This window comes from Halichoerus grypus, chromosome 9, assembly GCF_964656455.1.
Source record: "Halichoerus grypus chromosome 9, mHalGry1.hap1.1, whole genome shotgun sequence".
NCBI classification, from domain to species: domain Eukaryota; kingdom Metazoa; phylum Chordata; class Mammalia; order Carnivora; family Phocidae; genus Halichoerus; species Halichoerus grypus.
In genome coordinates, this window is record NC_135720.1 from 141,876,675 (window position 1) to 141,886,389 (window position 9,715).

The following is a 9,715-nucleotide window of genomic DNA, read 5'->3' on the forward strand; positions in this document are numbered from 1 at the left end:
TATTTAGTCTTTCAAAAACGTTATGTTCTCAAATGATTGCTCGGTCACATAACCTCTTTGCTTTTATTGCGTGCATTGGTGTAATGCATATATTTACTAGTTTCTCCATCTGTTTTTAAATTTTAAACTTTGTTTTCATTTTGTTCTTTACCAAATTCATTTGTGTCTATATGCCCATTTCTACATTCTGTCTCTTTATTCTACCACCTATCTCAATTTATTTTGTGATTAAAGAAAGGGAAAAAATAATATACTTTTCTCATCAATGGCTCACACCTGTTCTCTGAGAAATTTAGCTTCAAGACCTTTAGTTTGACACGACTGCAATAGAGATAGCCTAAATCACAAAAATGTTTCAGAATTGGTCTTTTGTTTGTCTTCTTGGAATATGTCTAAACAAGCATGTTTCTCTCCTATACTGCAGTTTTTATGAAATTCTGGGTGTACTTAAGAGGCTGCATTGAAAGAATATTTAATTGATCCTGAGTCACACATTGTATCACTTTTATTATTTCTGAAATCCATAGGCAACTTAAAATTGATAATGTTTTAGAACTTCCCTTGACTGTTAGTAGACCTGAAATAGTCACATTATCTATATTTTTTCCAGCTTTGAGATATAATTGACATGCAACATTGTGTAAGTTTAAGGTACACAACATGATGATTTGAGACATATACATATATATATATAGTGAAATTATTACCACAATAAGAATAGCTAACATATTCATCACCTCACATAATTACCATTTTGTGTGTGTGTGGTAAGAACATTTAAGATCTACTCTCTTAGAGACTTCAAGTATGTACAACAGTATTGTGTGTTTGGTTTGGTTTGGTTTTTTAAGATTTTATTTATTCATTTGTCAGAATGAGCAGGGGGAGCAGCAGAGGGAGAGGGAGAAGCAGGCTCCCCGCTGAGCAGGGAGCCCAATGTGGGGCTCGATCCCAGGACCCCGGGATCATGACCTGAGCTGAAGGCAGACGCCTGACCAACTGAGCCACCCAGGCATCCCAAGTATTGTTAACTATAGTCACCCTGCTGTGCATTATATCTCCAGAACTTATTCATCTCATAATTGAGAGTTTTTAACCCTTTGACCAATGTCTTCTTTCTCCCACACCCCTGGCCTCTGGCAACCACCAATCCACTCTCTTTCTATGAATTTGGTTTTTTAAGATTCCACATATAAGTGAGATTATACAGTTCTTGTCTTTTTGGATAAATCTCAATTGTACATGATGAATATCCTGTAATTGCCACCTCTATGTGACTTGCAAATACGTGTAATTTTCTGGATATAAATTATACTTCAATAAAAATTATTTTAAATGAGATAATTGCTACTAACTCTCCTCTAAGGACTTGTCAGCTCTAAAATTCAGAATTCTTCAGTACTGAATATTACATATTTTGCAACAAAAACTCCACCGTAAATATAATTTATTATTTTGAACATGTAACACATTCACATGGTTTGAAATTCAAACCTACAAAAACAGATAATAGAAAGCAAGCAAACAAAATGAAAGCAAACAAATTTTGCCTAGTCATATTCTCCAGTCCTTCATTTCCTTCTTGAAAAAACCAGAGTAATGTCTCCTTGTAATTTTCAGAGACAATTAAAAGTATTTTTTTTCTTTTTAGCAGAAAGGATGGCAAGCTATCTCTTTTTCAGTAAATTAATATATATGTATTTTTTTCTTTTTATTGTTATTTCAAATAAATTTGGGAAACAGAAAAAACTGCCCAAGATTCATCATCCTAACACACCGAAAATTGTTAATTATATGTATTTTCCTTGTTGGCTTTTTTACCCCACTTGTTTTTTTATTTGGCTGGAAATCACAATGCAGAAAAAAATTAAGGCAAGTACAAAACTTAGAGAACACCAGGGATTCTTGAAATATTCACAGTTGGTCACCATTCAAAATGTCGTTATCCCACATCCATTTGGTGTCAGGCTATTTGTTAAGAACCGAGAAGAACAATATGGCTTCCACCCTCCAGGAGTTTACCTTCAGACAGAACAAATGAAGGTGGAGAACTTTGAAATAAGCTGTGACAAGACTATCTAGGGTGACTGATTTGCCTGGCATCCTAGGGGAGGGGTTTTTTGCTAAGAGTTTTCCAGGTGGGAAAGCACATGCAATGGGAAATAAATATGAAAAACTGGCTGGCTTGGGAATCAGGGAGTATATACTGTGACTAGTGGAGAGTCCTGGGGTTTGATGCCTACAAAGAACTAAGGTTTTCGGGTGCTTCTGGACCCATGAGATGATGGCCAGCAAGGAAGATAGAAGTCTAGGGAAAGGAGGCTAGTCGGAAGCCAAGAAGACATGGGGAGAGGGAAGGAGGGCTGCAGTATCTCAGGGTGTAGGTGTCAATGCTGAAATCAGAGTGTCAAGAGGACAGTGGCAGATGCTATGAAACCCTTCCATGGGGCAAAGGGGCGATGACCCTGGAACTGCTGAGTCAGCAGCACTGACATGTTCAGTGCCAAATTATATAATGGAAAACAAATCAAATATTGCTGGAGAAAAGCCCAGACCCAGAGAAGAGAGTTTTCGATAGTAACGCAGACAAGAGAACCCTCTCACCTTACTAGGGTGCCGAGGTCCCTTCCGTGCTCCAGGAACTCTGGAGAGCTGGCTATGGTGGATCCAGGCATAGAGCCTATTCATCTCACAGTGTGGTCAGGCAACTGCCCACTGAGAGCAGTCCCTTCCAAATGTGACTGGTGTTTAGTTAGGGCTCTCGATAAGCTGATCAACTGGGGACTTATTGATTTTAGGACAGAAATGGAACAATCTGCAAGGTAAGTAGGGGTTAGCCTCAGGCCGCCTCCCAGATACTCCTCTCGTGCGTGCATACCTGGAGAGTGTGCCTGCTCTGGTTACTTGGTGCCCCATTGTGTTTTGGAAGCTTTTAATTAATCAGTCTGATTAGCCTTTATTTGAAGTCAAATGCTAAATAATGACCTTCTGTCTTGTAAGTGGAACCATTTTAACTAAAGCATGGTTTAGCCTTGGATCACATCTTCTCCTAGCTGTTTGCTATTCTTCTATAAGTTCCCTTAAAACACTGGGCACACATTAAGAAGGCTCTCACCACCCTGCATGAAAAGCTATTAACTTCAATAATGGTGTCAACTTATGTGTTTCTCAAAATCACGGCTATCTTCGATTTCTGAAAAGCACCATTTCGCATCTTCCAAGATTTCCTGATCATCAAGATCCAACCAAACTGCCTGTATTCTAAATCTTACTACATGATATCTTTTCTGTCTCTGTTGCCTCATTATATAATGAGGGTAAATAACGCTCCCTCGCCACTGGGTGGGTTGTGAGAATTAACTGGCCTATAATAAGCACGCCATAAATGTTGGCTATATTATATTATCATTTTTATTATTCATCTTCTCCTCATACATGCTGGTTCTTTTGCCTGGAACATACTCACTATTTTTCTTTATAGAGTAATGCTTGCTAACTTTCAGAGCTCAGCTCAAGTCAATGTCACTTTCTTGATGAGGTCTTTCATGACCACGTGGTGTTCCCTCCAATCTTTTCTGTCCTTCTACTGCATTCCCAGTGCTCATCCTAATTGTAATACGGGATTGATGATGGCATTTACTATTTAACATCTGCCCAAGTGCTCTTGCTCCAAAGCCCATTTCCCTGTTTCTCTTCCCCTCTCTAGGACTTTACCCAAATGTCTCCTTTTCAGTGAGTCCTCCTTCCCTGCTTAATTTTTCTCCATAATGTCTATTACCCCCACCCAATATGTAGTTTACTTACTGACTGCCTTGCTCCCTTTCTTTGGACAGGGATTGTATCTGTTTTTCACTACCCTAGACTGAGTAGGCTTACAGCAGGCATGGGATATATATATCTTTGGAATGTGGGTATGAGTCCCCATTTAGGATGTCGACTTCCGTGGTGAGGACATCACTGGTTATCACTTGTCACTGGGCCCCCAGCACCTCACTCAGAGACACACAGAAATTGCTCAAAGCACACATAAGTGAAGAACAAAAAAGATAATCCCATCCAGAGGGCAGGCTACAAGACAACCCATCTTTTCCTGAGAGGACATGGAGAGCATCAACCTGAAGATGAAAGGCTAGTCTTGAGAAGAAACTATTAAATTACTGTTGAAAAGATTCATAAAGATTGATAATAATTGACTTTGAAGAAACATCTGAATAGTGATGATATCTGTATGAGAGGAAGAGTTTCTCAATTTCATTTTCTCTTACTTACAAATAGTTTTCTAGGTCACTAATCTGAACCTGTTTGACACATTTTAGTTCTTCCTTATATCTGTGTGTGAAGGCGAAGACCCATTTACGTCCAGCCTTGGAGTGGCAACATCTACATGTACCACACAATGAGATGGCTTAACAGTCATTCCTCAGGATTGCTTCCAAGAACCCCAACAAAATTTATAGCTCCAAATGCCAAATTGGCCTTTTCAAGCTCCTGGGTGATAACAGGGTTGTAAGTAAGGATATTGTACACCAATTTCAATGATGCTCAACCTCTCTGCTTCACTGGAGACTTCTATGTCTATGGCACCCAATTTCTCTGCTGGGTTCCCAGGAGCTGGGGGTAGAAGTGGAGTTGGGTCCTTGGACCATTGGGAATGATTCACCCTTAAAACTAGGGGGCACTTTCTGGAACTGAAGAATCACATATCAACAGAGAGAGACTACTCCCCTGCTTTCAGAAAAGTAACTAGACATGACCACTTGGAAAGTAGTTTCAACACAAACGGGAAGCCATTACGTTCTGGATGGATATGTCCATGCAATCAGCAACCTCTGCATACTCACTAACATGAATTAATCATTACATAAACTGACATCACTTAGGGCAGAGCTCAGGTCCTAAGAATTGTAGTGGCATCTGGAGCAGCATGGGGCGGTTCTGAAGGAGAAACCATCCTCACTTTATTTTGGCAAGCAGCTGTCTCAGATAGAACTGGTTCTCTTCCACAATAATTAAAAAGGAAACAAAATAGATTTCATATAAACCTATTCCCAAGATTTCTTACCCCTTCTTTCTAGTATCGCAACTTTATTTTGGGGAATTATCTCTTTCCCATTGTGTGAGAACATGTTATGATGGTGAATCATGGTGTTCTGACCTCCCTCTGGAAGCTGAAGGGGTCAGTTGAGACTTTGCCCCTCAGATCCTCAGGCTCTGTTAAAGCCAAAGAACCAGCACTTGACCTAAATTCCACCAATTAAATTCTCTCCTGAGACCTTAAATACTGAGAAGAGGGACGGGAGAATGGAGAATTTAGAAGTCAACACCATTTCTTTCAACAGGGGAGCAAACTTCTGTAACTACCTTTCTTTGGGTTTCACTTTGATCCCTGGAGTAGCCCCATTTCGGTTTCTTTGAATAAATCCACGGTGGCATAAATGATCCAGTTGGTTTCTGTAACTACAACCCCAAATCCTCAGGAACACAGACATTTTTTTTTTTTTAATTTTCAATATGAAAAAGGAAATCAGTACCATGGACTTCAGAGAATGGACACATTTTTCTTGAGATTTTCTCACAGGAGGAAGAGTAAATTCCTAAAACTTTGGGAAAGGACTCAAAACAAATATATATTCTACGAAGCAAGTTATAAAAATCAGAATATGACATTGCACTGAGAGGAAAAGGGGGTGGGTTCTATGAAAGAGAGACTCTAGTTAATAACGCTACGGAAATTTTTAAAGAAAACCAGGAATAGTAAGCATCAGAATGGATACTGCTTAAAAGTAGACCATTATAGAGAGAAACAGTCTTCAAACTCTTTTGATTGTGTACTGCATAAAAGAATTTTGAAAACTTTACCTCCTTGAACATTTTTAACTTGACATCTAACACTTTTCATCAAAAATATAAATGAGTTGTTTTATAAATAAAAGAAAACATTAAACATTTTATAAGATGAAGTAAGAGGAGAAATGATTACAATTAGAGTAAACATTTCATGACAAGATTTGATTTTAATAGAGGTTTGAACCACCTTATTGTAAAATTCATATCTAATCTAGAAGTAACCACATAATTTTTTATCTGAGAATTTTATCAAATATATCTTGAAACTGGGAAAATATCCTAGCTTCACTTCAAAGAACTGGTTCCCTAACCTGCCCTGTTGCTCTGAATTCAGAACATTCCAGCCCTGGTCAACCTTCACCTATAATAAAAACACGCACAACAGGCCAGGAAAGGCAGGAAAACCAAGAGCTAGGTGAATGTATTAATCATTAACAGGTAATCCCCAACCTGATACTTGGAATTATCCCTTTGTTGACAAGCTGGAGGTATTTACTCTAGACATTGGCTCACAAAAAGGTGTGCATGCCTTTCTTTTTTTAAAAAATGGGAAGAGGAATAATGTGGACATCGGCATATTTTCAGGCAATTTTAAGAAATAATTTGGAACTTACGGAAGTTGGAGAAGAGCTTGGGATATGTGTCGGTGTGCTTCCACCAGGGAGAAAGCAAAGTAAAAGATTCAAGGATGAAGTCAGCAGAAACTGGAAGATAGGTAACAAGGTTCTAGCATACAGATAAATAGATGAGGGATTCTTAACAAATAGAGAAGAATCATTAATTAAAAAAAAAAAATTGAAGGAAATTCCAAGACCACTAGCCAAAAAGCAAATTACTCATGATATTCAAGGCAACATCAAATTGAAAGTGATTCACACCTTGGACTTCTTGGTGAAAGTATCGAGTTTCAGGGAAAAGAGAGAACCCTATCACACCTACCTACATACACCTGTCCTACAAAAATTAGTTGGCTAACTAGTTGGCTAATCCTTATTGCATTAGATACCAGAAGAGACTCGCAGGAAGTCAATAGTGATTGGAAATTTTTGTGAAACAAAACTTTTCCTGGCTAACTTAATATTTTAATGTATTTAGGCTCCATAATGATAGTGTGGCATATTAAGAAAGAAATTCTCTGCTATTCTGGAACTCAGAGGATTATCCAAGTACTTTTCCAAAATAATCTCCACTGGAATATTTTGAGGAGAAAAAGAAGGGGGAAGAGGGAGGTCATAAAAAAAAAAAGTCAGTGGCCAGAACTAGGTTAAGGAAAAAGTGAGAGGTGCCCAGGACGTGACAATGAAGGGATGCTCACTCTCCTGGGCCAATTCTGTGCTTGCCCAAGCCTGGGAAAGAATGTCTCCTTAAATTTTGGGCACCTGGCCTGCCTCACCCTAGGGGACCTTGAATTACATCCAAATCACAGTGACAATTGCGATACTTACCAGAATATAATTCTGGTACGGAAAGGACTTAATGCAACCCTAATACATTAACTGCCACAAGTTAGACACAAATTCAGAGAACAGTAATGAAACCAAGGGGACTGTATTTGGGTGCGATGTCCGGGTGTCTCAGAGACTAGTTTCCTCATGCATATCTGGTAGGAGTCAACAGATGCTTGTTTTACTCCATGAGTTATTCCCTTAAGAAATAAAGCATTAAGAAAATAATGAATTTGGGGGCTCAACACAGCAAAATGTAATCTTCCTACCAAGGCGGACTTAGAGGAGAAGTCCTTGGAGGCTTAAGTTCTCTCCATGATTAAATAAAGGTAAATGAAAATAAACGAACTAAGTATTCAAAACAAAATTTATGAGAAGTAAAACGAAAGGAAATAGGAAGTAAGACTGATAAAAGATAAAGCCAACAGATTCTAAAATAAAAAGACAACTATCTTTGGGGCGCCTGGGTGGCTCAGTCAATTAAGTGTCCCACCCTTGATTTTGGCTCAGGTCATGATCTCAGGGTCATGAGATTGAGCTCATGTCAGGCTCCTCACTCAGAGGGAAGTCTGCTTGAGATTCTCTCTCTCCCTCTCCCTCTGCCCCTCTCGTCCCTAAATAATAAATAAAGAAATCTTAAAAAAAAAAGACAACTATCTTTAAAATAAATAAATCACTAAGTTGTCTAATGAAGAAGCAGAAAGAAAGCACCCACGCCTCATGTCAGAGTCCCAAAGAAGCTCACACCTCAGATACAGAAAAAATGAATATATTATTAAAAAGATAATTTGATAAAACATTTCAATATCTTGCAAATATGTTTTCAATTATGTATAAAATGAATGATCCTCCAAGATAACATAATTGTCAAAACTGATGGAAGAATACATAGAACCCCTTCACAGGCCCATAACCATGAAGGAAACTGAGAAAGTTATCCAAAGAGTCTCCTCACAATGGCTTTGCGCCTACATAGTTCTACAAGCAATGCTTTCAAGCCCTCAGATAATAAAAGCAATAATACAATTTCCATTCTATTTTTTTCCAGATTATTGGGCACTAAAGAGTTCCTCATTCTTTTCTTGAAATCAGCATAAGCTTCATATCCAGACATGACACGTGTGCATTCAGAACCAATGTCATATATCAATAGGACAGCCATGTCCTAAATAAACTAGTAGTGAGTCAAACCTGATGGCATCAAAAGAATGCTCAAGGTACAGTTTGCTCAACATGAAGACATATATTCATATAATTCATACTATTTAAGTCAAAAGAGAAAAAGCAGCTCATATCATTGTTAGATAGATGTAGATAAACGATTTGAGAAAAGTGAATTAATTCACATGACTTAATGTTAGAAAAAGCTTTTTAGGGAAGGGGGTTGGCGAGAGATGCTTCGGATCAACTCACAGCTGCACCTATTCTGAAGCCCCTGGGAACCGTAAGTGGTAACCCTTCTTCAAACCATCAGATGGGGAACAGTAACTACAGAGGCCCTGACCCAGAGATGTTGTCTGTCAGGAATCAATCGTAGCAGCTGCTCCAAAACCCTGGACGTACAGGACCATTGCTCTTACCTTCGAGCCAACGGATGCTTCCAGGGGCATGCATGGGAAGCCTGAGCTCATTCATGTTGCTGTTTAGGAACTTGGACTGTGATCCAAAAGCTGACAGCATCGATAGTCCGGCTGCCTTCCCTTCTGCTCTGATGCTGGAGGGTCCCGTGGAGGAGGAGGAGGGGGGCAGCCAGGAAGAACGTGAAAGGGGCTCCTTCCTACCTGCTCCATTGATCAGACCTAAGCCCAAGACAGAAGAGAGGCTTTCAGATGAATGAAACATTGGATTTGTTTTAAGTAAATGTTTTACTTTTTACCTACATAAATGTACACTTTCCACAAAGTGAAAGCACCATGTGACTAGCACCCAAGTCATAGGAGATGCCAGCGCCCAGGAGCCTCCATTACATCCCGCATCCGGTCACTGCTACCACCTCCACCCGAGGGGAAGCCCTAACTTGATTTTTAATAGGATAAACTAGTTTTGTCTGTTTTGAAAACCTTTCCTTAAGTGTTTGAAAGAAGATATTGTTTGTCTTTTTTCACTCAATACTGCATCTATGAGATCCATGATTGCTGGGGTGTCCTTACTCGCCTTGCTTTGTGAATAGACCATTATTGATTTACTCATTCTTCTCTTGACAGACAATTGGGTTGTTTCCCGTTGGGCTACTCCGAACGTTGTTGCACATCTTGTTCTGAATGTGTAGGGACGTTTCTAAGTGAAGTGTCTGTCACTGGAATGCCTACATTTGGCTTTAGGGGACGTTGCCAAGCAGCTTCCAGAGGTTCTAACTGGCACTCATGCGCAGTGGGCGAGAGTATAAGTTGCTCCACACCCTTGCCAATCTTTGTTTCCGTCTT